The 12,692-nt window shown below is 47.9% G+C and overlaps 1 protein-coding gene across 3 annotated transcripts in view; it reads left to right on the top strand.

Moving 5' to 3' along the window:
* Positions 1–12,692, top strand: part of LOC125948970 (discoidin domain-containing receptor tyrosine kinase B) — a 248,803-nt gene that overhangs the window by 15,819 nt on the left and 220,292 nt on the right. The window lies entirely within an intron of this gene.

Below are 12,692 nucleotides of genomic sequence, written 5' to 3'. Positions count from 1 at the left end.
CAACCTGAACTACAAAGGGGTTGGGCATGTGCTTGCCTTTTGTAATGCCATGCAAATGATTTCAAATTGATTTGAATAGCTTTCAGGGAAGTCAGGGAATGCACCTTTTTCTCTTATATCTATTCGGTACTGCTGCGTGTCACCGGTTGCTAGTAGCATTGCCAACAAGAGGCTCTTTCATGTGACAGCTCCTGCCGGAGCCGGGATAGGGCGTAAGGGGTTTTAAATATTTAAACCTTGCGAGTTTATGATAACGACGATCATAAAGAAGGAGCTCCCTATCCGAGCCAATCTCTGATGTACTTTTAAAAGAGCATCCCATTGCTATACCAATCTGCTCGATAGATCTTCAGCTTTCTTCTGGTCTTACGCACTGAAAAAAAAAACCTAAAAAACTTCTTCCGAATTCTTAGTTTTCCCACGTGTCCTTCCAAATAGGGATCTCTACACTCCACAGCCCAAACCGTATCCTGTATCTCCATGAACAACTCTAGGCGAGGGATTTTGGGTCCGTTTCGTTCGTATTTATTTTCAATTCTCCTGATTGCACTCTTGTGTCTCACGTGTGCGTTTCTAATGTAAGGACGTACGACGAAGTACGACCGGCGGTTTCTGTTTATCGGGGCAACCACTTATATGTGGCATTGCGGCGTTGTTGCAATAGCTAGGAGCAGTGAGGAGCTGAAGTGCAGAAAAACCAACACCCGTAGAGGTTGGAAGGGGTTCCTTTTGCTTCCTTTTTTTTTAACTTTTCCACTCGATCCATTCCACCAGGAACTGCATGCAGGAGAGTCGAGATGTCTCCCTTGGGACCATGGTGGGTATAGAAGTTCCAAGGACCGAGAAGTCGCTGTTACTCCCCGGGAATCGCGCGCCCATATCGGTTCTCATTCATTATTCATAATGATGAGCCACGCTGAACATCTGGCGCTCGTTTTTTTGGGACACTTCGAAAGGGATCTCTCTCTACCACTCTTGTCGGACTGGTACTCAGAAGAAAGGCAGAGAAAAAACTGTCAGCAAAACTTCTACTACTGCCACTGGTCTTGACGTCACCAGCGTCACCTTTCAAACTCCAATTGGCCAATACTGGGACCGTGGAGCCTCAGCCGGATCGCTCGGTTTTATGGCTTAAGCGTAAAAGCAAGCGACTTCTCTGCAGTCCACGACACCTTTCCTGACGGACAGCGGACATATCCCAGCTACCTCGCAGTATCCATAGCAACCGTAGCGCCTTCAATGCTGCTTTCCTTTTCCTTTTCCTTTTCCAATTTTCCTCCATTTAAGCAATGGGTTTGTGGGTTATCACTTTGGGGGACACCGGCGGACACTGCAGCTTCATTTACTCCGCCGCTATAGCTATAGCTTCATTCAGTCGAGCCAACTGAGCGGACATGATGATCCGGTGACCGCAACCGTTGCTACCACCTCCCATACCGGCAACAACCTTCTTATGGACTACATTTAATCTACCTAAAAACCACTCACTCTTCGGTGGCACCCGTGACGAGAATAAGAAGAAAAAGATGCGAACATGTCAACTCCCCCGTCGACAAGAAAAAGTAGCAGAAGAGCAAAAAAAGGAAGAAGAAGGAGAAAAAGGTCAAGTAACGATCCATCGAATGTCGCATCCACTGGCCCCCGTTACGGTCACGGTCAACGATTTGTTACAGCGAGCTGTAACCGCCGGGAACTTTTCACCACCTTAAGACAGTAACACTGGGGGATGCTACCCGCAGAGTGGGGTGGTTTGGTTTTTATCATCATCCTTTTTCGGGGGGTTTGAGGTTGTTTGCTTGGCCGCTTTCCTTTCGGAGTGCCAGAGTGAAGGTTAGGGTTTCAATATTCCAACGTGGCGTCCATCCATTCGTTCCGGGAGAAGGTATCTGGGGAATAGAGGTAGTGCGAAGCGAGCGAGCTGTACGGTGAGTTCGTTTTGCGGGCAACAAACTAGTTGCCGTCCGGTAGTCCTCAGGATCCTTTTACCTCCCAAGAGACGACGAGGATACGCGTTGCTCTCTCTCTCTCTCGTTCTTTCTTTATGGCATTCCCGTGTGGCTCTGCGCCTGCGGCAGCTAATGGCTCATCATGCCGGAAGCAACATTTTGTTTGCTTTTATGTCCAGCAACATCCAGTAACATCTGATTGCCCACAGACCCAGCACAGTAAGGACCAGCACCTGGGCCAGCATTGGTGGTTGCTTGCTTGCAGAGCGAGAGAAAAGCGAGTTCCGTGGAAACCGCATCCCTGTCTCCCTTTCTTGTGCCCGAGTGTCTTCGCTTCAAGTTCGCTCAGTGCCGGTGAAGTAATTATTTAAATAAAGAAACATTCTTCCGTTCGAGCGGAGGAAAATGCACGGAGGAAGAAGCAGCGAGGAGAAAGTTTGATAAAGACTAAGCCCAAACGCGGTGGTGTGCCGGATGCTGGAAGCAAATCCGGATCCGGGTTTCCCAGTTGTGATGTGCTTCACCCTGTGCTCTACCTCTACGTGGAGCTGTCTCTGTCTGTCTGTGTGTTGCGTATCCTTTTACAAATTTGGGCCAGCTGCTGCTTATTTATCTTTCATCCGTGATAAGGCGTAGCAGCAGCAGTAACGCAGAAGCACTGGACCACAGCACGGTGTCAAACCGGTGGAATCTGACAGTCGGAGTCTAATTGACGTAACAAGTTTCTTTTATTACACGCGCGGTGCTACACGTCTGTCTGTTGGAAAGGGCCTTCCGTAACTTGGTGTTTGAGTTGGAGCCTTTTAAAGCACAAGCACAACACTCGGAGCATGGAGGAATCTCCGTTCTCCGGTTCGCTTCGGTTAATTAAAGCGATGCTCAAGCTCCAAGTTAATGAGCCATAATTGGAGGAGCCGGGAGGAGGCTCTTGACGGGTAGCAGTAGCAGCAGCAGCAGCAATGGGGTAAGGTCTGCAGCATCTTCTTCTGCGTCTGCTTTCCTGCGTGGCAAAGCAATCTTATTAATCCCCTTCCCGTCGCTCGTGACGCGCAGCGTTGGGCGTTCTGTTGACTCTTTAAACCCACTTCCCAGCGCGCCATCGTTGAAGAACGCAAACCATGGCTTGGCGGAGGAGTCCGGACCATTTGGCCGGTAGGTAAAACAAACGAACGAAACATAACACCTTCGAGTGCGGCTTCGAGTGCGCCTCCATCTGGCATCAGTATGTGGTGGCCCGTGCTGGTGGCGACAAATGGCGACCGCCAAGGGGCCTAATTCATCACTTCACAGCAGGACTCCCGACCAACCGACCAACCGACCGACCGACCAGACCAGAGGACACTTGAGGTCGTCAGCGCTTCGTTCCAATCGATCGATCGTATCGAAGTGTAACGTCTTAACTTCTCAACCATTCGGAGGAGGAGGGCTCTCCTCGACGACGACGACGACGACGACGACGAGTTGACACTTCACAAACCGAGGAGCTACCCTGTGGCCTGTGTGCTTCTGGACCTAATCCTGAGTGAGAAAAAGAGAGACAGAGCGTATCGACCCGGGTTGAGTTGGCCGTATCTAATCGCAAACCTGACCGGCGATGGCGGAGGATCATGCCAAACATCAGGCTGTTCGCGCTTTGACACGGAATGACCGGACCATCATTCCCATACGGTCACGGGCCATTGGTCTGGACTGGACTGGACTGGCCTGGAGTGAGGGGGGAGAAAATCCAGAAAACAAACGAATAAACGCCTCAATTCGGAGGAGACCGACGGGAGCCTTGTGGACCTTGCAGAAGGGCGGAAGGGCCTGGGGTCTTCTAATCGTGTTAAGGACCACTTTTCCGTTATTTGTAGTGACTGTTTTGGTTGCTCTTGCTGCTTCTTTTACTTCTTCTTTTTTGTCGGTATGGTTGTGGTCATGGCCGGGACTGTCCGCGTCGTCGTCGTCGTCGTTACAACACCACCAGAAATGAATGTTTGTTTTCATTCTTTCCGCCTTCTGCTTCTTCTGCTTCTTCGTTTTCGGCCAAGGATTCATGCAACGAGCGTAACGGCCATTGATTCCCCCTGGAACCATTTCTTCTGCTGTTCCTCTCTTCTACCACGCTTGTGACACACTTCAGCTCTCCTATCGCCAGCTGGTGGTGGTGGTGGTGATAGGCATTGGGGTTGGCTTAGGAACCACCAAAACCAGAACCAGGCCGGACCGAGAAGCGGTTCCCGGGGAATCTCGGGGCTTGTGTTTCGTTTCGTGTTGTTTGCATTGCGGTGATAAGATAACACTGTGTTGTCAGTGATTGACAACGAGCAATAAATTATCGATATTTCGCCTTTATGTATAAGCAAACAGCAAGGGACCAGCAGAGTCCCAAGGGAAGGGGGACGGTTGTGGTAAAAAGGGGTTTTCGGTGTTCCGTGGCGGCCTCAGTGAATCATGTGTTTGAGAAGCCATTTGAGCCCGCATGTCTACCCGTCCGAGTGACATCCCTCCCTTCTTCCTCTTCTTCTTCAAACCTCGTCTGCAACATTAGCTCTCTCCCTGGTTGGGTTTTTGGAAATCAAAGCACAAGACGGGACTGTGCGGACTAGCGGTCGACGAGCAGACCGTAACGATATAAATCAATAACGTGAAGTACATCGGGGATAAGATAATATGGACGCGCGATCGGGGATGATATGATGATTACCACTGCCACGAGGGGAGGAAGAAAACCGGTCAGTTCAGGTGCCTCAGTCTCGGGGCGTCTTTTACATGACCGCCCGCCCGTTTCCTGCAAGATAAGAGACTGAAGAGACATGATCCAAACACGTCCTACAACTGACACTAATTGAAGGCTTGTAAGTCCGACGACGAAAGTGGGACTAAAACCCGCTTCCTCACAAGCCATGTATGCTCTGGTGGTACCTCACCTTACACCTCGATTGTCCTCGATCCACGGTTGCAACCGAAACAAACCGGCTACATTGAATGAAGTCTTGTGTTGCGTTGCTGCTACGTTGTGTCGGGGTTGCAGCAGGTTGTCTTGGTAACGACGCGCGTGTCACGCTCCGTTATCTATTCTGACACGCCACGCCCCGTGGCTATGCTCATCCTCACCCCCCTGGGGGTTTAAACCGTGGAGAATCTTCATGCGGTTCTGTCCATCGGTCCAGTCCGGTCCGGGTTATTATCGCTATCGAACCTATTCCAGATGTTCTATTGTTTCGCGGCATCGATACCGATGATCCAACCGGTACCGAAGCGACGCATCGACAACGACGACGAATCGATTACACACGCGCCTTTCTATTGATGTTAGGGCGAATAATGCAATTCTTCTCTCGTTATTTATGAGCCAAGTGATGGGACGTTGTTGCCTTGATCATATTGTTTCATAATCATCCCCTATCCCCTACGTCGATTGCGAATGGAGGAAAATCGTCCTGCAGCTGGTCTGTCGTTCCTGGAGAGGGTTCTTAAGATGTAACCAGCACCAGCACCACGTCGGTGGTACAACAGCAACAATGAATCATGCAGCACGTAAACATTTCCTTCACGTACCACACTCGAGAACTATCGCTCGGCACCATTCTTGGGAGGAATGCCGCCTGCTGCCGTCTCATCTTTCTTTGTAATGTGCGGTTCGCGGTTCTCGCACCGTATGTGGCGTGTACCATCTATTCATCACCGAAAAGTTTCTCTTCTCGAGACGCGCAAAGGACAGCCCGACGTCAACGGCGACATCAGTAGTGGTAGTGGTTGGTTGGTTTCCGGCACATTTCGGCTTCCGCATCGTAACAACGCACCGGATCTGACCTCCCGTTTAACCTCACAATATGTTTTTCCCCTAATGAGTTTATGATTGCCACACACACGCGCTCTCTCTCTCTCTCTCCTTCTCTCGCTCTATTTCGGGGTAAATATAGTTATTTTTCAAACCAACCAGCCAGACAGACCGTTCCAACTCCTCGGCAGTAGAACGGAGAAAGATGGTTAGGTTGAATGAAGGTCGCAGCAGCAGAGATTGCCGACGACGACGACGACTAGAGTGTTGTGTTGCTGCCTTTACAGATGCTGATTCGGCAACCGACCGTGTGCTCTTCATCCCTATCTCTCTCTGTGAGTGTGTGTATGTCGATCTGCTGTCTGCTGTGTGACTCCCGAAAAGACACACGCGGCCACCGCGGTCGTGGTGCCGCGGCCCGCGCCTAATTGTGGCACTGGAAATCCGATACTTTTCCTTGCGGTACTCCTTCATCTCCTCCACGCTGCGCACACGCTGCTGCTGCTGCTGCTGCTGTTGACAGTGATGAGAGGGATGATGATGATGATGATGAGAACCATTGCCAAGACGTGCCAAAGCGCAATACTGGCGGTGGGTGCGGGTGGCGCACCCGGTTTCGGTATTAATTACAGTCGGTCTGTTGGTCGGTGGAGGATTACAAAGCGGTTCGATTCATACCGAGTAAATCATGGCGGAGAGGGAGCATGGCGGAGTATGTGGGCTTTGTGTCGGCTTCCAGATGGGAACAACACCAACCGACCGACCGACCGAGCTGGCTTATGGGATTCGTTCCGCGACCGACCGAGCACATTCGCTTTGGCAAAGAGACAGAGACCCGCAACCGGCGCGAGAAATGATGGATATTGTGAGAAAGGCGATTGTGCAGACACACCCGGGGGCGCGCTGGTGTTCGGGCATGGCGGAGTGAAGACGATGATGATGCCGGATGATTTTGTGATGCGTGCGATCGTGTTGCTCCGCGACCCGCGAGATATATGCGAGAGATCACTGCGGCCACTCGGTGGCCGGTCGTCGTCGTGTTTGACTTGATGTTTTCACAACAGATACACAGAAGTGGCACATCAATCCTGATAGGTGACGGTAGTGCGTGGTATGGTGGCTAGTGGTCGAATGGATCGTAGACACTCAGGTCAACAATGTGTAGCGAGTCGGTTTGCGGGTTGGTTTTTGTTGGGTTTTCGACAATCAACTTGGAACACTGTGCGCTGTTAATTGTTCTTTAATTCGAAATGTGATTCGATGTTTAAATAATCACCATTCTAAATTCTAATGCAGGGTAGTAATGCAATGTTCGGTAAAATATGTCTGAGGCAAAGCACTGAAAAGATTTAGATCAAAATTTCCATGATTTTATTAGTGTTTGTATAATAGCCAAGACAGATCTTCTGGACAATACTACCAGCGAATGCTCTAATCTTCCTCTTTAGGGGATGCTTTGGTTATATTGGCTTAAAAAAGGCTTATTTTTCACGATTTTTAGTGAAGAAACTATTCAGCATTATTTTTTCAAGTGAGTGTCCTATTAAACTATAACTTTTGAAGAATATTTGGTTCTATTTTGGGGAAGATTTGATCAAAATTACGTTCATGGCATCCAATCTAGATTGAAGTTTGCAAAACTGTGCTTTTTGCGGTGCCCATCGTAGCCACGTGCCGGGTCATCAGAAATTTACAAATCAATATTCGTTTGTTGGAGTATAAGTTTATCCAGTTATCCTCGTTGAGCTTTTGTTTAATTTCCCATTTTTCGATTTTTGGCAGATTTTAAAGTTGAAAAAACTGATGCTTTTTTCGATGTTGCCTCAAAAAACGAGCTTTACATAATTATTTAAAAATAAAGTATCAACAATTTTTATAAAAACTCGGCGGTTCTGCCTGGAAAATAGTGTACAGATTATGTCTTGAAAATTTTAAATCGATCGGTTCAGTAGTTTTTATGCTACGATGGGCACCGACTTTGAAAACGTAGGTTTTGGGAAACGCGATTCAAAGTCGCGAGATGCATTGAGCCTTATGTGAAAAACATGAAAAGTATGAAAAGTATGAAAAACGGATGTTCAAAAACCAATATCTTTGTCAGTTTTGCTTCGAAGGATCCCAAAATTTTACACAATACTCTTGAAAGGATAAGCACTGATAAAAAATTTAAGAAGTAAATGCGAAGTAAATGCGAAGAAATAAAATAAAATACCGAAGCCCCCCCCCTGAAGCTTCGTCTTCCTTATTATTATTGTAAATTTTATCGAAAGTGTATATTTGGGTGGTCGAATTCTGCGATTTCGTTCGACGTATTTCCGAATTTGCTGTAGAAAATGGCTTGAACGGGCCATTATCAGCGACCATCTGATATCTCCATAGATCTCGAACGCTGTATTGAAGAACCTGCATACCTCTTACGTAGAGCGCTCTAAGAAGTCCTCTATTCTTACGCAGGAATAGATCAAGAGGGACAGCCATAAGTTTTAAACATTGCGGCATTGTTTTCTGAGCTACGTTTCTCAATATTCTGCTTCTAAGTAGCGTTATTTCCATCGAATTAAATTCTTGGTAAGGTCGATCAAGACCCGTGTCTCACCTTTCGTCAATATGATATCATATAGTCTACCAGGATTCTAAATTCTAAAAAAGTTAAATTTGCTCTAGACTACTTGGAGAGCTCTTGGGAACAGGCATCACCTTACAGTACAGCGGTTCGTATTTCTTTTTTGTCTTATCAACTGTTCAGGATTTTGGGACCTTCTTCTTTTGAATGACCTTTCATGGCAATTCGCAGAGCTTCAAGTGTTCTACTAGAAATGATGGTATGCTGTTAGAAAAACATTTGAAGCAGTTTTCGTTGTACTCTCGTATCAGATACTCGACAGTTCATTTAAGATAATACAAATAATCAGCTTTTAAAGCTACTGAAGCCACACTTAACGGATTTTCTCTTGTCTGATTAATTTTTACAAAAAATGTTTGTTCAATATTACCCAAAAAGCACCATTTAGCCTATACAAAATGCTACCGAAAGCTTACACGACATGTCCCTAAAAAGATCCTCAGCCGAATCTCCGCTAATGCTCCTTTATTGAGTTATGCAAATACTGTTTTCTTCCCTCCACACATCACAGCGTGCTGTGTTTGGGCTGACATTTTCTAAAATCTCTCTCTCTTCTTCCCTTTCAATTGTTTCCATTGCAGGTACGCTTCACGAACCGCGTGCATCCCGGGAAATTAGCATGATCACACTCCCGGTGGATGGAACCGCGTCGCGGCATATGGGGAAGGTTGGTTTTTTGGCAAAAACCCGGCGCGTTGGGTGGTAATCCTTCCCAGCTGGGTGCACACTCCGTGACAGAACTCTGCCATCGTCTCTGCCCTTCTGTAGAGGTAAAAACAATATTTCTTGTACAAAAAAATGATTCAATCATATTCGCTCGGCGCCCTCCTATTCTGCGCGACAGCAACAACAATCGTCCTGACGTCCCCCCGGGTTGTCCCGGTTTGAGCTTTAGGGTTTGCCTACACCCTTTCCGGGTCGAGCATTATAATGTGCGTATATTGTGGCGTTCGCTTGTGGCGCTAATAACCGTGCCTACACAAGCGCGTCGGAGTCCGGCTCCGTTCGGTTGTCTAATCATCGCAAATAATTTATTCAATATGTACGCCAGGGAACAACCCCTACGGTGGTCCTTCGCATCGCCAGACGGAGGGTCCGCGATCGGTTCGGTGTAAAATGTGCGTCCTAATGGTGGTGCTGAGGCAGTACGGGATATTATTGAATGGTCCCTAACATACGATGCGTACGACGCATCTTCTCCGGAGACTCTGTGAAGTGGTTCCGTGTTGTGTGTCTGTGTATGTGTGTTTTTTGTTGGGAAGAACTCAAGGGACAAGCACCTAAGCAGGACTCGGGGTCGGGGGGATGTGTAACAACACAGCACGTAGCACCTCGCCCGCTTCTCCCTCCAACAACAACGTGCGTAATAAATCTCCAAACTTTTCCCGGAACCCGGAACACTCCCAGGAACCTCGCCAGAACCGGTTCGCCATCCTTCTGCACCTTCATTGTTTGGGCTCCCCGCGGACTCCCATGGTGTGGGGGAGGGGGGACTTTTTTGATCCAATTTTTCTGGACCAAAACCAACCTTTTGTAAGACCCCCCTCTAGGTCCGGACTTCCTCTACACCCCCCATTCAGGAAAGGTGGACGTCCTGCTGCGTTGGATCCTGTTGCTTCCAGCCAAGGCGGACAATTTTTGGGCCCAAGAGCTGAGAGCTGGACCACTTTATTGTTGTTGCTGCCGGCGAGGGGCCCGGGAAATCATTCAAAATTTTCAATAAACCCATCAAAGCATATTTTCACCAGGTGGTGGCGAGAGTGAAGAAGGGGCAGCACTCACCTGCACCTTTGTTACACGGTGTCCGTGCGTGTGTGTGTATGTAGTGGACCCCTCACACTACGAGTTCTATATCGTCGGATCCACTTGGACGCAATTTTTTTGGATATTTTTTTTCGCTTTCCTTTTTTTTATTGGCCCCGTTGTTATGCTGGCTCATGCTGTTCGATGGAAGGATTCTATGGTGGCGCGCACGAGCACGGTTGGAGCCGGAATCACGGTTTACGTACGCCAAACAACAAAAAAATGGAACCCCGGAATCCTCGGACTTCTCGAGTGGAGGCCTCCAGCTGGTCAGCAGCAAAAGATGGTCGCGTGCTGCACGCGTGTGGAAGGGAAGAGGGATCGATGATAAGCAGCTTCTTGTGGAAGCCTCTCAATCTGGCAGCCACTTGTTAGATGTTTGTTTGTTTTGTTTGCAATCTTATTTTATCAGACCGCGTGCGTCTGTTTGCCTCCGTTGTTGTCGAACCTTTCGTGGGGCTATAGGAAGAGGAGGAGGAGGAGAGCATCTTGGGAACATCCCATCTCTCCGAAAGGGTTCCGGGAGTATGATAGCGTGGCCAAGAAGTGAGTGCCGCAACTTTGCGCCATTTTAGAACTTTCTACTCGGCGGTGGTGGATCCTTGCCCGAAGACCGGAGAGCTGCTTTGTGGCAAACCCATTGTGGCCAGGTAATTAATCACTCAATTTCGCTCCAACATGCTCTTCCACGAAACCCTTCTCCTCCTCCTCCTCCTCCTCCTCCTCCTCCTCTGCTACCAAAGTGCAGCCCTCGGAATTCTTCCTGTTCTGTTCTGGAAAAACGGTGGAAAATGGATGAAGGTGCTCTCCGAATGCGGTGCGGTGCGGTACGGTGCGGGAATCCCGTTCTTCCGTTCAACCGGAAAGGGTTATTTATCACGGGCGCACACACACACACACACACACACACAGGCAGCCAGCCAGCCAGCCAGCGTCTTGTTTGCCATTCCGTTCGCCGATGAGAGACACTGGCGGAAATGGGATTTCAGTTCTGAGCGCCCAGCGCTTTCCACCGCTGCATAAGGTGTCTGTCTATTCCTTTCGCTTATAGCAGAGGGTGGAGTTGCTGGGTAGGTGGGTGGGTGGGTGGGGTGGTGGGGGAGGAGGTAAAGAAAAATTGCACAAATATTTTAATATTAAGTTCCGCCGCAAAAGGAAGGAGGAAGCCCGAGATATAGGGGGTGGTGTTTGCCATCAGAGTTACAGAGGACATCATCACCATCATCCACTTCTTGCGCCCATCTAACACAGAGTGTGTGTGTGTTTTGCTTGACTTACGCGAGACCACACGACGGTGGCCGATAGACAAATAGAGAGAGAGAGAGAGAGAGAGCGAAAAAGTGGAGAGAAGGGGGACACAAACACAAACTTCCGCCATCAACTCCCGATCTCCACTGCCGCTGGAACTGGGGTACGCAATGAATATTTAGCGAATATGAAAATTTAATTAAAAAATTCCTCCGTTTCGATTTGCAGGTTTTGCATGCCAGTGGGAGGTTTTTTTTTTTTTTGGGGGGCGAGTAGAGTAGTGGGCGCAATTTTCTACGGGCGTGCCTTTTTTTTCGTTATGATCTCCCCGGGGTGTGTGTGCGTTTTGTTGCTGTTCATCCTTTCCCACCACGAATCCGGACGAATGGTGGCCAGGGGAGGAGCCAGGCTTGATGAAGCTCCTGTTTTTGATGGTCCGCTAGATAGAGAGCACTAGCTCTAGCTCGGTATGCTGGGCCATCCGCTGGTAGGGGGCCATCAAAAGGGAGCAAAAACGATGTACAACAGAGAGTAGAGTGTCCTGGCAGTGGTTTCGGCTTAGATTTTAGACCAGTCAGTTCATTGTTCACAGCAAGTGCGATGTAGTGCGATGCTTTTGTGCATTATGTGTGCATTATGTTGTTTTTAATCATTTAGATTATTCTGTGTACTTCATGGTCCTTTGGCAGAAAGTGTCTTGTAGTGAACTGAACGACTTTAATGGAAAGTCGTCGCAAACGCACTATACCGTCTAAACAACCTATATGTTCTCGTAACTTCAGAATTCCATTGTATCCTTACGAACTGTTTAGGTCGTCAGCCGTAAAGAGTCCTTCGATGTAGACCTTTCCTATAGGCCAATTGTTCCGAATGCTTCGTAGCACCTTTAAATGAAGTAATGTCACATCTTGGAACCAACTAAGTCTTCCAAGGATTATTGCGACATGACTCTTCGTACAACTTCCAACACTTCTTTTTAGCAAGAAAACAATTATTGAATGTAACATTATCACACTGAATTGATGAAATGATGTGTGCGAGGATGTTCTAATCAGTAAATGCAATGCATCGTATTATGTCCTTCTTGGCATTCTTCATTTTCAATACAAGGAACAAAATAAACAAGGGAAATGTTTATTTTCTGTGGAAGTAAAGTCGAAACATTCAAAGCGATAAAAACAAATATGATGAATTGATTTCTACAGAACAATCATAGCACATTTGCAATGCTTCTTGGTATGTTGCATTAGAAACATTGCTCTCATATTTGCATTCCATAAAACTATTGGCATCGTACGAAACAACTCTT

The sequence above is a fragment of the Anopheles darlingi genome, chromosome 2 (genome assembly GCF_943734745.1).
Source record: "Anopheles darlingi chromosome 2, idAnoDarlMG_H_01, whole genome shotgun sequence".
NCBI lineage: Eukaryota > Metazoa > Arthropoda > Insecta > Diptera > Culicidae > Anopheles > Anopheles darlingi.
Note: the sequence above shows the minus strand (reverse complement) of the source record. Positions and strands in the feature narration are given on the sequence as shown.